Source organism: Heptranchias perlo, chromosome 27 (assembly GCF_035084215.1).
Source record: "Heptranchias perlo isolate sHepPer1 chromosome 27, sHepPer1.hap1, whole genome shotgun sequence".
Lineage (NCBI taxonomy): Eukaryota > Metazoa > Chordata > Chondrichthyes > Hexanchiformes > Hexanchidae > Heptranchias > Heptranchias perlo.
The window spans coordinates 29,141,583-29,157,671 of NC_090351.1; positions in this window are offsets into that span (position 1 = coordinate 29,141,583).

Below are 16,089 nucleotides of genomic sequence, written 5' to 3' on the forward strand. Positions count from 1 at the left end.
GGTTGGGGGAGAAGGGAGTAGATGGAGAGAGGAGGGATGGGAGGGAGGGAAGTTGGGGAGGGGAAAAAAGGGGAGATAGGGGAGGGGAGGAGAGGGAGAGGGGGGAGTGGGAGAGGGGGGAGTGGGAGGGGAGGGAAGGGGGCGAAGCCTGGAGCAGGAAAGGCCCAAGATTTCCTTGCAGGGCCTAGAAGAGCACTCCTGCTCCTCTGGCCCACAAGGAAACCTAAAATAAACAAAAATGACTTACCCTATCAGCCCAACCCTTTTTAAATTCAATGACATCCTCCAAAGTTGCCCCAAACACGTCTGTTTAAGTGGCGCGGAGCGTGAGTACAACGTGGACACTGTGAGTACTACGCTGGCTCTATTTTAACTCCCAGAATCCTCCGTTCTCATCGGATTGGGTGGGGGGTGGGGAGTTAAAATCGGTCCTAATATGTGTGCATGTCACTAGAATGTATTAACCCCAATCTTCAACTGATATCATACACTGATACACAAGAGATACAATTCTGCCAGTCACTTTGTCTAGTCCGAACTATTGGGTCGAAAATCCAATTGTGTGTTGTGTGGATTTAACTCATTGTGCACTGAATTTAACTTAACAGCAACATCTTAACATAAATGGATCAGAATCCCTCCTAGGACAAATAGCCAGAGATCTCAAAATATGACAATATTAACTGATTCAGGCCCAGCTCCTGCTCCATTCTGCCATATCAAATTTAGCAGAGCGGGCCTGAAACAGGCATTAGGCCCCTCATTTACATATGTAAGGGGCCTAATGCATGTCTTAGGCAGCTGCTGGGAATGCCTGAAAAATCACCTGAGCCAATATCGGGTAGGACGTCTTTCAGGTGGCCTTTGTGTGCGGGAAGTTGGTCCCCGAAATTGGCCCTGTTTTATGCCTGTAAAATGGGCGCAACGAGGTCCAATTTCCATCCCATTCCCTTCCTTTCCTATACTGCAGCTCTGTCAGCTTCTCCCTCTAAATACAGATCAGTTTGCATTGGTTATTTACTGAGGATATTAGATCCTGTGCTTTTCTGAACTCCAGTAGCAACAATCAATATTACACACTGTGGCCATTGTGCTGGCAAAACAGCAATGATGTCTGAACATAAGTCACACCCCTAGCTTCAGGTCTTAAAAGCCTGCAAAAAGCTACAGTTTACACATTGAAGCTTACTTAGTTAAATTAATATTCTAATAATGTATTTCAGTCGATTAACAAATGATTTCACTGGGAGCTGAGGCAACAGAATTTCAGGTATTACCCTTAATACCCAGAAATGTTGCTTTTGGAACAGTGTAGTGTAGTGAGAACATTAAAAACAAGTACTGGGCTAGATACTTCCACCGTCATCATGGGCTGTAAATATAACTGTTTGGTGTTGCTTAAAGAAAGAAAAGAAAGAACTTGCACTTATATAACAATTTTCATGACCTCAAGGCGTCCCACAGCACTTTACGGCCAATGGGAAGTACTTTTTGAAGAGTAGTCACTGTTGTAATGTAGGAAACATGACAGCCAATTTGCGCACAGCAAGGTCCCACAAACAGTAATGTGATAATGATCAGATAATCTGTTGTAGTGGTGTTGGTTGAGAGATCAATATTGGCCAGGGCACCGGGGAGACCTCCCCTGCTCTTCTTCGAAATAGTGCCATAGGATCTTTTATGTCCACCTGAGAGGGCAGACAAGGTCTCGGTTAAATGTCTCATCTGAGTGCAGCACTTCCTCAGAACTATACTGAATATGGAGCCACGCTTAGGGAAACAGCTGGGAAACTGAACAGAACCCCTCCCCCGCGTCAGGAACATGTCAAACACAATTAAGCAAGACATCCACTTCCATTAGGCAATCTGGCACTTTAAAAAAGTTTTGACAGGTGTTATTGCCATAGAATCGTAGAATGGTTACAGCATGATGGAAGGAGGCCATTTAGCCTGTCGAGTCCGTGCTGGCTATCTGCAAGAGCAATCCAGCTAGTCCCACTGCCCCACCTGTAGCCCTGCAAATTTTTTCCTTTCAAGTACTTATCTAATTCCCTTTTGAAAGCCACGATTGAATCAGTCTCCACCACCCCCTCAAGCAGTGCATTCCAGATCACAACCACTCGCTGTGTAAAAAAGTTTTTCCTCATGTCGCCTTTGGTTCTTTTGCCAATCACCTTACATCTATGTCCTCTGGTTCTTGACCCATCCGCCAATGGGAACAGTTTCCCTCTACCTGCTCTGTCCAGACCCTTCATGATTTTGAACACCTCTATCAAATCTCTTCTCAACCTTCTCTGCTCTAAGGAGAACAACCCCAGCTTCTCCAGTCTATGCATGTAACTGAAATCCCTCATCCCTGGAATCATTCCAGTAAATCTTTTCTGCACCCTCTCTAAGGCCTTCACAACCTTCCTAAAGTGTGGTGCCCAGATCTGGACACAGTACTACAGTTGTAACCGAACCAATGTTTTATAAAGGTTCATCATAACCTCCTTGCTTTTGTACTCTATGCCTCTATTTATAAAGTCCAGGATCCTGTATGCTTTCTTGACCGCTTCTCATCCTGCCCTGCCACCTTTAATGATTTGTGCACATATACCCCCAGATCTCTCTGTCCCTGCACCCCTTTTAGAATTGTACCCTTTATTTTATATTGCCTCTCCTCGTTCTTCCTACCAAAATGTATCCCTTCACACTTTTCTGCGTTGAATTTCATCTGCCACGTGTCCGCCCATTCCACCAGCCTGACTATGTCCTCTTGAAGTCTATCACTATCCTGCTCACTGTTCACTACCCTTCCAAGTTTTGTGTCATCTGCAAATTTGGAAATTGTGCCCTGTACACCCAAGTCCAAGTCCTTAATATATGTCAAAAAAAGCAATGGTCCTGGTACTGACCCCTGGGGAACACTACTGTACATCTTCCTCCAGTCCGAAAAACAACCGTTCATCACTACTCTCTGTTTCTTATTTGTATCCGTGCTGGCACTACCTCCTTTATTCCATCGGCTTCAATTTTGATGACAAGCCTATTATGCGGCACTTTATCAAACACCTTTTGGAAGTCCATGTACACCACCACAACCACACTGTCCTCATCAACCCTTTCTGTTACCTCATCAAAAAACTCAAATCAAGTTGGTTAAACACGATTTGCCTTTAACAAACCTGTGCAGGCTTTCGTTAATTAATCCATACTTGTCCAAGTGACTGTTAATTTTGTCCTGGATTATCGTTTCTAAATGTTTCCCCACTACTGAGGTTAAACTGACTGGCCTGTAGTTGCTGGGTTTATCCTTACACCCTTTTTTGAACTAGGGTGTAACATTTGCAATTCTCCGGTCCTCTGGCACCACCCCTGTATTTAAGGATGATTGGAAGATTATGGCCAGTACCTCTGCAATTTCCACCCTTACTTCCCTCAGCAACCTAGGATGCATCCCATCCGGATGGGATGACTTATCTACTTTAAATACAGCGAGCCTTTCTAGTATCTCCTCTTTATCAATTTTTAGCCCATCTAGTATCTCAACTACCTCTTCACTTACTGTGACTTTGGCAGCATTTCTTCCTTGGTAAAGACAGATGCAAAGTACTCATTTACTATCTCAGCCATGCCCTCTGCCTCCATGCGTAGATCTCCTTTTTGGTCCCTAATTGGTCCCACCCCTCCTCTTACTATCCGTTTACTGTTTACATGCCTATAGGAGACTTTTGGATTCCCTTTTATGTTAGCAGCCAGTCTATTCTCATACTCTCTCTTTGCCCCTCTTATTTCCTTTTTCGCCTCCCTTCTGAACTTTCTATATTCAACCTGGTTCTCACTTGTATTATCAACCTGATATCTATCATATGCCCCTTTTTTCTGCTTCATCTTACTTTCCACCTCTTTTGTCATCCAGGGAGCTCTGGTTTTAGTTGCCCTACCTTTTTCCCTCATGGGAATGTATCTTGACTGTACTCAAACCATCTCCTCTTTGAAGGCCACCCTCTGTTCAATTACAGTTTTGCCTGCCAATCTTTGATTCCAATTTACCCAGGCCAGGTCCGTTCTCGTCCCATTGAAATTGGCCCTCCTCCAATTGAGTATTTTTACTTTAGAGTGGTCCTCGTCCATTTCCATAGCTAATCTAAACCTTATGGTACTATGATCACTGTTCCCTAAATGTTCCCCCAGTGACACTTGCTCCACTTGGCCCACCTCATTTCGCGGGACCAGATCCAGCAATGCCTCCTTCCTCGTTGGGCCGGAAACATACTGGTCAAGAAAGCTCTCCTGAACGCACTTCAAAAATTCCTCCCCCTCTTTGCCCCTTACACTATTACTAACCCAGTCTATATTAGGATAGTTGATGTCTCCCATTATCACAGCTCTATGGTTTTTGCACACCTCTATGATTTCCCTGCAAATTTGCTCCTCTATATCCTTCCCCCTAGTTGGTGGCCTATAGACAACCCCCAGTAGTGTAATGGCACCTCTATTGTTTCTTAACCAGGGTGGAGAATACGGTCTGGCCTGAGCCAGGTTCCACGGGCAGACTAACCACTGAGCTGACATTACTGGTTATTTGTCCAATGCCAGCTTGCACAGTTGTCTGCAACTGTCACTCCTTATCCATCTGGGTGAGGCCAGAATCGATTGCACCCTCCACATGTCTGCAATGTCAGTCTGGTTAGCAGATTATACTTTGCAATGGCAAGGTTCCATGTTTCCTGCAGCTTCAAGACATCTCACAGGAACACCAGACCAAGAAGGCTGAAAGGTTATGATTATTAGGAACATAGGAACAGGAGTAGGCCATTTAGCCCCTCGTGCCTGCTCCGCCATTTGATAAGATCATCTGTGATCTAACTCCATATACCTGCCTTTGGCCCATATCCCTTAATACCTTTGGTTGCCAAAAAGCTATCTATCTCAGATTTAAATTTAGCAATTGAGCTAGTATCAATTGCCGTTTGCAGAAGAGAGTTCCAAACTTCTACCACCCTTTGTGTGTAGAAATGTTTTCTAATCTCGCTCCTGAAAGGTCTGGCTCTAATTTTTAGACTCTGCCCCCTACTCCTAAAATCCCCAACCAGCGGAAATAGTTTCTCTCTATCCACCCTATCTGTTCCCCTTAATATCTTATTGGATGAAATAGTTTAATTTCATATAAAATATTTAATGTAAAGCACATTCAGAAAAAAATAATAAGCAGGTGGCCTCTAGAGAAGGAGCATTGCCACCAACAGTGATGAGGGAATGGTACCTCAGATAGTCTATCTCAATCTCTGAGATGAGTAAGGACAAACCTTTAGTCCATGCCTCAGGGAATTTCTTTCCCACAAAAAAGCAAAAGTATAAGCTTGTGGGGAAAATATCCAGGAATGAGATCACGCAAAGTAACATCATTGTTACATCTTAATGTTGACCATTTGTCATTTGTATTTTTTCTTTATTTTTAATGTATTCATTATTTGAAACCATTTCTAATGACCCATATTCAGCAAGTGAACAAAAACCAATAATTGTAATGAAATGCTAAAAGCATCTTAGTCTGATTTCACTAAAATGGGTTGTGACAGTAATTCCACCCAGAACTCTTGAGACAACACCAGGAGCAGGAATGTTGTCCAGGGTCTGGAGCTTGGCTGCTCCATGTAACTCTACTCAAAAGTAGATTATTGCAGCATCAGTGTTAAAGCTGAATCTATCACCACTGATTCAGTGCAATCCCTGAGGGAGAAAGCTTCCACCTCGTGCACAGCAGGAGTTAGCGCTAAAAATAACTGGCGCAATTACTGGAGCCTGAGTGTACTCAGTGCCATCTGCTTACAAGATAAAATATAAATAAAACCAAAGAGGTCAAAAGTATCTTTGCAAATTTAGACCGTGAGGTCAAGAGTTCCCATGGCTTTCATGTTGTCTCAAACAGCTGGGAGTATCAGTCAAAACTTTACAAGGTCATTGTACTAATAAAAATAAATTAAAAGAAAAGAATTCTTATCAGGAAATAAGGTGCCCTACATGGATATTGTCACACGCATTTATTAAAATTAATTTTTCCCCCTTCTATCAGTCCCTTATGGAATATACTGAAAATTAAAATATAAATAAAGATGGAGCAACATTGAAAAATTAATTCATACCACTTTAAAGCTTCCCAGATGAATGAGGAAAGTATGAATGATAACCACTCATGTTGAGATCTTATCTTGAAAACAGTTCTTTATCTTTTGGTCTCAAAGCCAATTTCACATTATTTTTAATGCTGAACAGTTGAGGGATGTTAAAGCTAGGGAATGGAACTGTCGTGTTCCTATATTACTTCAGTTGATATGTCAAACAAAGTGCCGTGAAATTCCAATTAGGACCAAAGCGCAAGTGGGGCAATCTCTGGTCCAGGGAGTTCCCCCCATTTGCGCCTTTAGGAAAAAATTCTGGTGATGGAATGAAGCTTGGTAGATCTTCTGGCCATCCTCCCCACAGAGGGGGCCTGTCTGAGGGAATTCTTGGGCCAACCCAAGAACTGACATGAGTACCCTTGAGGCCTTTTGAACGACTCCAAATCCTCTGCAGGCAAATTAAATTGGTCCTAGAAGGTGAATAAGATTATATACAGGGATGGTACAGGTATTTTGGAGATATTGTCCAGCAGTTCAGATGCAATAATTTGCTTCAGTGTCCCTGAGCTGGGGGCAGAAAATCATCCAGGATTCGCTTTACTTATTCCAATCTAGCGACTCCTTCTGGAAAAGTATGCGTGTGAGATATTCGGTAAAGGCAGGATTGGGCTTGGCTGTCACTCACTGTGTAGGCTGATAAGTGAAGAATGGCCTCATGAGAGAGGTATCAGAAGGCTGATGGTGTTTGTGAAACAACAATCCACCAAGAGTAGGTACATTCAGGAGGGGAGAAAACTGGGGAAAAGAAGCAGAAGATATATCCCAGCCAGAGTGCAGTGACAAACCCAGCAGTGACATTTTTTCACACGGATGTGCACTTAATCAGGCGTGAACAACTCCCATATGTCTGCAGTTAAATCCAAACAAATGTTTATAATAATTAATGAACTGCCAACAATTTTCATCATGCAGCAAAACTGAGGCTTTAGTTTGTGCATGCTGTTACCCACACTCCCTGTCAAGCAGAAAATCTTCCTCTTTAATTAGATTTAATTAATCTATTCAATATTAATTGAATTTCTTAGTCACTTGAGATTAATATTTTAGTGAAAAAAAAAGAAAACTGAAACAATGAGGGGAAATTACAACAGAATTTCAATTGATTTGCTTCCACAAATAAACTGGTAACAGCATCATTTTATTTCCTTTTTTTGGTGACAAAAAGTCCACAATCTCTGCCAGGTGGGGTTCATTTACAAAATTTATGCAGATAGGGTAGTGTAGTGCTGTGCATAAATCAAACTGCCGGAAAGAACTGTGATTATCTTCAAAATGTCTTTCTTTCACTATGTTGATTTTTACAAATATATTTGTTCAAAATAACGAAAATAGAAGACATTAGGGAAAGTAGTGAAAAGCAGTTTCTGAGCCTGTAGTTTGAAGGATATGAATTAACATCACTGCATAAAGTCATTGACACGGGTGCTTAGGAGACCTCTCATTCTACGTTCATTCATCTCCTTCCCACCATCATACTAGGTAACTCCTCTCAACCAATTTCTACTGTTACGTTATTAGTATTCATTCTTATTGACAGTTAGCCTTAAAAAGAAAGACCTTGCATTTATGCAGCGCCTTTCATGACCTCAGGATGTCCCAAAACACTTTACAGCCAATGATGTACTTTTGAAATGTAGTCACTATTGTTACGTATGGAAGCGCGACAGCTAATTTGTGCACAGCAAGGTCCCTAGATTCTAGACTGGTCCCAGTGGATTGGAAGGTAGAAAATGTAATTCTGCTATATAGGAAAGGAGGGAGATAGAAAATAAGGAACTACAGGCCAGTTAGCCTGACACCAGTCATCGGGAAAATGCTGGAATCCGTTATTAAGGAAGTGGTAACAGGGCACTTAGAAAATCATAATATGATTAGGCGGAGTCAGTATGGTTTTATGAAAGGGAAATCGTGTTTGACAAATCTATTAGAGTTTTTTGAGGATGTAACTAACAGGGTAGATAAAGGGGAACCAGTGGATGTAGTACACTTGGATTTTCAAAAGGCATTCAATAAGGTGCCACACAGAAGGTTGTTACACAAGATAAGGGCTTATGGGGTTGAGAGTAATATATTAGCATGGATAGAGGATTGGTTAATGGGCAGAAAACAGAGAGTAGGAATAAATAGGTCATTTTCAGGTTGGCAGGCTGTAAACTAGTGGGGTGCCGCAAGGATCAGTGCTTGGGTCTCAGCTATTTACAATGTATGTTAATGACTTAGATGAAGGGACCAAGTGTAATGTATCCAAGTTTGCTGACGATACAAAGCTAGGTGGAGATGTAAGCTGTGAGGAGGACGCAAAGAGTCTGCAAAGGGATATAGACAGGTTAAGTGAGTGGGCAAGATCGGTACCTGATTACTCATTCTTGGCATTAACACTTTTTCACTGAAAGATTCATTAGTGGATTATAAAGTATATAAAGAAAAATTATCACCACACATGTATGAATAAATACATTTCAGGGATTCATAAAAAATGGTTTATTTGTATAAAAAGCCACATCTTAATGACTGGAACAGAGCTGCAGCCTTTTTATGCCAGAAGAGAGGCAAGATAATTGGATTTCATAGAGTCTTTTTTTCTCCCAGTCTCAATGTCTTTCAAGGACCATTCGTGCTTTTTCTTGGAGGCCTCTGTCTTTTTACATCACATATGAGCAGGCTGCAAAGTTTACAGCCCTTTGTGATATCCAAAGGAAGAACTAATTATAGAATACAACACAGATTCAAGCACAGCTTATGGTAGAGAACACCAGTGATACATTAGCTAGAACCAGTGGTGCTTTCAAACATGACTGTTAGCCTTTTGTTCCCATGAAATGAGCATTTGAAATGTGAATGAAATTAAGTAAAATGTAATTTGAGAATTATTTCAATTTTTTTTTCCAGAGAAGTAATGTTTAGAATAATATACAAACTGATTGAAAAAGATCATAAAATAAGAAAACAGAAGCAAGCTTGCAATACAAAGTTGCTTTGAAACATTGATGATCATAACCAACAAGCTAAGCTACGAAAATCATGTCTCACGAATTTGATTGAGTTTTTTGAAGGGGTAACCAAAAAGATAGATGAGGGCTGTGCAGTAGACGTGGTCTACATGGACTTCAGCAAAGCCTTTGACAAGGTACCGCATGGTAGGTTGTTACATAAGGTTAAATCTCATGGGATCCAAGGTGAGGTAGCCAATTGGATACAAAATTGGCTTGACGACAGAAGACAGAGGGTGGTTGTAGAGGGTTGTTTTTCAAACTGGATGCCTGTGTCCAGCGGTGTGCCTCAGGGATCGGTGCTGGGTCTGCTGTTATTTGTTATTTATATTAATGATTTGGATGAGAATTTAGGAGGCATGGTTAGTAAGTTTGCAGATGACACCAAGATTGGTGGCATTGTGGACAGTGAAGAAGGTTATCTAGGATTGCAACGGGATCTTGATAAATTGGGCCAGTGGGCCAATGAATGGCAGATGGAGTTTAATTTAGATAAATGTGAGGTGATGCATTTTGGTAGATTGAATCGGGCCAGGACCTACTCCGTTAATGGTAGGGCGTTGGGGAGAGTTATAGAACAAAGAGATCTAGGAGTACAGGTTCATAGCTCCTTGAAAGTGGAGTCACAGGTGGATAGGGTGGTGAAGAAGGCATTCGGCATGCTTGGTTTCATTGGTCAGAACATTGAATGCAGGAGTTGGGATGTCTTGTTGAAGTTGTACAGGGCATTGGTGAGGCCGCACTTGGAGTACTGTGTACAGTTCTGGTCACCTTATTATAGAAAGGATATTATTAAACTAGAAAGAGTGCAGAAAAGATTTACTTGGATGCTACCGGGACTTGATGGTTTGACTTATAGGGAGAGGTTAGACAGACTGGGACTTTTTTCCCTGGAGAGTAGGAGGTTAAGGGGTGATCTTATAGAAGTCTATAAAATAATGAGGGGCATAGATAAGGTAGATAGTCAAAATCTTTTCCCAAAGGTAGGGGAGTCTATAACGAGGGGGCATAGATTTAAGGTGAGAGGGGAGAGATACAAAAGGGTCCAGAGGGACAATTTTTTCACTCAAAGGGTGGTGAGTGTCTGGAACGAGCTGCCAGAGGCAGTAGTAGAGGCGGGTACAATTTTGTCTTTTAAAAAGCATTTGGACAGTTAAGATGGGTATAGAGGGATATGGGCCAAGTGCAGGAAATTGGGACTAGCTTAGTGGTATAAACTGGGCGACATGGACATGTTGGGCCGAAGGGCCTGTTTCCATGTTGTAACTTCTATGATTCTATGAGTGTTTGTGCATTGTGCTGAGTCAGAGTTCCGGCTTTTTGCCAATATCATTAACTCATATAAATGACTAGACATCAGTTTACAAAGCATGAATGGAAACCCTCATCTTATCCTCTGCTGTGCTTGGGGTAGTGTAGCAATAGTCTAACAATTAATCCCAATCACAGCAAATTGCCTACTGGATAATACTTAGGACGCCCACTACATCTATCACCTTGGAAAACAAAACATATCACACTGCTAGACTACATTATACAGGCTATTCTATTGTTCATATTTACGCACAAGTGAAATTATGCAAAGAAGCAAAAGACATAGGCAAACTACAAACCGGCAAAATATTAAAAAACTGGAATTGTTCCATAAGAAGTTAATATACCCTTTTAGGCAAGTTGCCTCTTACAGTCTCTTGGCACGTAACAATTTGGATGAAACAACAGAACTTTCTTTTCCCTAAGTACATAATCTGTGGAATCATCACTGATCAGTTCCATTCCTGATCTTATCATGGACGGGAGGTCATTGATGAAGCAGCTGAAGATTATTGGTTTGAGCACACTACCCTGAATGACTCTTGCAGCCATGTACTGGTGTTATGATGATTGGCCTCTAACAACTACCTTTCTTTGCGTCGGATATGACTCCAGTCACTGGAGGATTTTCCCTTTAACTCCATTGACCTCAGTTTTGCTCGGGCTCATTGGTGCCAAACTTAGACGAATACTGCTTTGAGGGAGAGGGCAATTACTCTCACCTCTTCTAAGAACTAATTGCTTGCTGTACCTGTATGTTAACATTCTGTGTTTCGTGTACAAAGACACCCAAATCCCTCTGAACACCAGCATTTAATAGTTTCGCACCACTTAAAAAATATTTTGTTTTTCCATTCTTCCTACCAAAGTAAATAACCTCACATTTCCTCAAATTATACTCCATCTGCCACCTTCTTGCCCACTCACTTAACCTGTCTATATCTCTTTGCAGACTCTTTGTGCCCTCCTCACAGCTTACTTTCCCACCTAGATTTGTATCATCAGCAAACTTGGATACATTACACTCGGTCCTTTCATCTAAGACATTAATATAGATTGTAAATAGCTGAGACCCAAGCACTGATCCTTGCAGCACTCCACTAGTTGCAGCCTGCCAACCTGAAAATTACCTGTTTATTCCTACTCTCTGCTTTCTATCCATTAACCAATCCTCTATCCATGCTAATATATTACCCCCAACCCCATCAGCCCTTACCTTGTGTAACAACCTTCTGTGTAGCACCTTATTGAATGCCTTTTGAAAATCCAAGTGTACTACATCCACTGGTTCCCCTTTATCTACCCTGTTAGTTACATCCTCAAAAAACTCTAATAGATTTGTCAAACACGATTTCCTTTTCATAAAATCATGTTGACTCTGCCTAATCATTTTCCAAGTGTCCTTTTACCAGTTCCTTAATAACAGATTCCAGCATTTTCCCGACGACTGATGTCAGGCTACCTGGCCTGTAGTTCCCTGTTTTCTGTCTCCCTCCTTTCTTGAATAGCGGTGATATATTTGCTACATTCCATTCCACTGGGACTGTTCTAGAATCTAAGGAATTTTGGAAGATCACAACCAATGCATCCACTAGCTCTGCAGCCACCTCTTTTAGAAGCCTAAGATGTAGGCCATTAGTTCCAGGGGATTTGTCGGCTTTTAGTCCCAATAATTTCTACAGTACTTTTTCTTTACTAATATTAATTACTTTAAGTTCCTCACTCTTATTAGACCCTTGGTTCCCCACTATTTCTGGTATGTTTTTTGTGTCTTCCACTGTGAAGACAGATACAAAATGCTCTCTGGCATGGAGCTCTTGTCTGGATCAAGACTGTGACGAGATCTGGAGCCTAATGGTTCTGGCAGAACCTGAACTGAGCATTGGTGAATAGGTTATTGGTGAATAATTGTCATTTGATGGTACTATTGATGACTCCTTCCATCACTTAATCACAATTGAGGGGAGGCTAATAGGTGGTAATTGGCCAGGTTAGATTTATCCCGTTTCTGTGAAGAGGACATACCTGGGCAACCTTCCCCATTTTGGATCGATCTACGGCTGGATGGGTCACTTTGCTAAACCACTCTTGCTTTCCTACATCTCTCCCAACTATAAAAGCCGCCTCAAAATATATTTCCTCAAGTCCTCCTTTGATCACCTCTCGCTCTATGTCCAGTACCACATTTTTGAGAAGCACTTTAGGGTGTTTCACTGTGTTAATGGTATATGAGATTTTTTGACCATTTATTCCACAGAAAAGATTTGGAAGTGAGTTACATTTAAGTGATGTGCTTTAAATGAATGTGGGTTCACAGGTTTAAAAATCTCTTCAAAGCCATGTGCTGCAGCCACTGAGACAAAGAGGTTATTGGTTAATGGAAATAAAAAACAAAGAACTGCAAATACTGGAAACACTCAGCAGGTCTGTCTGCATCTGTGGAAAGAACAGACAAGTTAATGTTAACTAATCAAAATGGGAAAATATTACAAATTAACAGTGTTGAATGATTGTGAGGGGAAAGCGCACACACAGAAATAGAATGACCTGTAAAGTGGGAAAAAGGACGTCCCAAAGCGTTTACAGCCAATTAAGTACTCTTGAAGTGTAGTCACTGTTGTAATGTAGGAAATGCAGCCAATTTGCATGCAGCAAGATCCCACAAACAGCAATGAAATAAATGACCAGATCATCTGTTCCAGGTATTGTTTGAGGGATAAATATTGGCCAGGACACTGGGAGAAATTTCTCTGCTCTTCTTTGAATAGTGCCGTGACATCTTTTATGTACACCCGAGAGGGCAGACTGGGCCTTGGTTTAACATCTCAGTACTGAAGTGTCAACCTAGACTTTGTGCTTAAGTCTCTGATTCAAGTGGCGAGAGTACTACTCACTGAGCCACAACTGACAAAGAACTTATAAATAGCTGAGCCAATGGCAGTAGAAATGGAAATATGAAAAACTGGCAAAGCATACTCGTGATCCAGGAACCTGTGACAAGCAAAAAGGTAGACTACAAGTGTGCAGACTGCCCTACCAGCACTGTGTTCTGATGAAGGGTTCCCACCCCAGAAATACCAATACACCCATTCAACACCACCAGCATCTCCTGAAGAGAAAGTAGGAGCTATAGTTAGGGTCTGAAGTTTAATTAAAAGTAAATATTAAGGCAAGGCAGCACTTTGAGACATTTCCCCACCAATGCTGACTGACCTATTGAGTGTTTTGAGCAATTTTTGCCTTTGTTTCTTATGTGACTATGACTGCAGCTGTTTTCTCTCTGATGCTTTTGAAACTGTTGACCACTCTGTCCTTGCAAACTACCGCACCATCTCCAACCTCCCTGAACATGTTGTCACCTCTCAAATCCGTGCCCCTCTTTTCCACAACTTCACGTTTGAATCCCTCCAATCAGGTTTCCGCCCCACCACAGTACTGAAACGGCCTTTATCAAAGTCACAAACGACATCCTACGTGACTGTGACCGTGGTAAACTATTTCTCCTCATCCTTTTCGACCGGTCTGCGGCCTTTGACACGGTTGACCACACTATCCTCCTCCAACGCCTCTTCTCCGTCATCCAGCTGGGTGGGACTGTGATCGCCTGGTTCCATTCTTATCTATCCATTTGTAGCCAGAGAATCACCTGCAATGGTTTCTCTTCCTGCTCCCGCACCATTACCTCTGGAGTCCCCCAAGGATCTATCCTTGAACGACTCCTATTTCTCATCTACATGCTGCCCCTCGGCGACATCATCTGAAAACATGTCAGGTTCCATATGTACACCGACGACACCCAGCTCTACCTCACCAATACCTCCCTCGACCCTTCTACTGCCCCTCATTTGTCACACAGCTTGTCTCACTGAGCAAAAGTTTCCTCCAACTAAATATTAGGAAGACCGAAGCCATTGTCTTTAGTCCCCGCAGCAAACTCCGTTCCCTAGGTACTGACTCCATCCCTCTCCCTGGCCACTGTCTGAGGCTGAACCAGACTATTTGCAACCTTTGCGTCCTATTTGATCCTGAGATAAGCTTCTGACCACATAGCCGTTCTATCACCACGACCGCCTACTTCCACCTCCGTAACCTCGCCCATCTCCGCCCCTGCCTCAGCTCAGATGCTGCTGAAATCCTCATCCATGCCTTTGTTATCTCAGACTTGACTATTCCAATGCTCTCCTGGCTGGCCTTCTATCTTCCACCCTCCATAAACTTGAGCTCATCTAAAACTCTGTTGCCCGTATCCTAACTCACACCAAGTCCCACCCACCAATCACTGACCTACATTGGCTCCTGGTCTGGGAATGCCTTGATTTTAAAATTCTCAGCCTGGTTTTCAAATCCCTCAATGGCCTCACTCCTCCCTATCACTATTACCTCCTCCAGCCTTGCAGCCCTCCAAGATCTCTGCGCTCCTCCAATTCTTGCCTCTTGTGCATCCCCAATTTTAATTGCACCACCATTGGTGGCTGTGCATTCAGCTGCCTAGGCCCAAGCTCTGGAATTCCCTCCCTAAACCTGTCTGCCGCTCTACCACGCTCCTCCTTTGAGACGCTCCTTAAAACCTACCTCTTTGACCAAGCTTTTGGTCACCTGTCCTAATATCTCGTTATGAAGCTCGGTGTCAAATTTTGTTTGATAATGCTCCTGTGAAGCACCTTGGGACGCTTTACTACATTAAAGGCGCTATATAATTGCAAGTTGAACATCTCTCCTCCACAGTGCACCACAATGGCTCGTTTCCACTGCTACCCATCACATCAGACATTATATCCTCTCGAATGGTTTCTCCTCTCATGTCCACACAATTACCTCTGGTGTACCCCAGGATTCCAACTTTAGCCCTGCCTCATCCTCACTTACATGATATCCCTCAGTGCAGTTATAGGATAGCTTTCACATTAAAGCTTATGACACCCAGCTCTGCTACGCCAACTGCTTAAACAACATTAAAATCTGGATGAACCAAAACTTCCTCCAACATGTCAGCAAAGCCAAACACCATTCTCTTTGGCTCCTATCTACATGTTTCTGGCATCACCTCTATCTATCTCATCAGCCATCACAAGCTAACACCAGAGGTGCAGAACCTTGGTGTACTGCTTGTTCCTGATCTCCATTACCTTCCCACATTCAATCTGTGCCCGAGACTATTTCAGTTAATATTTGCAGCTTCAGCTTTCCAACCTTGCAACCAGACCCGGGCCAAGTTAACATTTACACTTCAACCACAGTGATTTGTGGTTTGGGCCTATAAATTGGGGAGTGGGTGGAGAGGCGTCCCAAGACATTAGCATGTTCCAATACCAGGAGGAAAACCCTTGCATTGTTCTGGTCTCCTGTCAATCAGTTGGATTAAAACAAACCTGGGTTATTACCCTGTGGCATCAGGCCACCTTCCCAGCTCAGTGTGTGTATACATAGACAAGAGATCCTTTGAGAGAGAAACTCATGGAAAAGTCTGTGGGAGAGGGGAATCTTTTTGTAAGATTATGGAAACGCTTACCTCCCTTTTAATGATATCTTTCAGAGCTCTCTTCCACACAGAACCATGAGGGATTAGATACATAGCTCTCTAACAGCAAAATATATCATGAGACGGTGAATAAAAAGTGTTG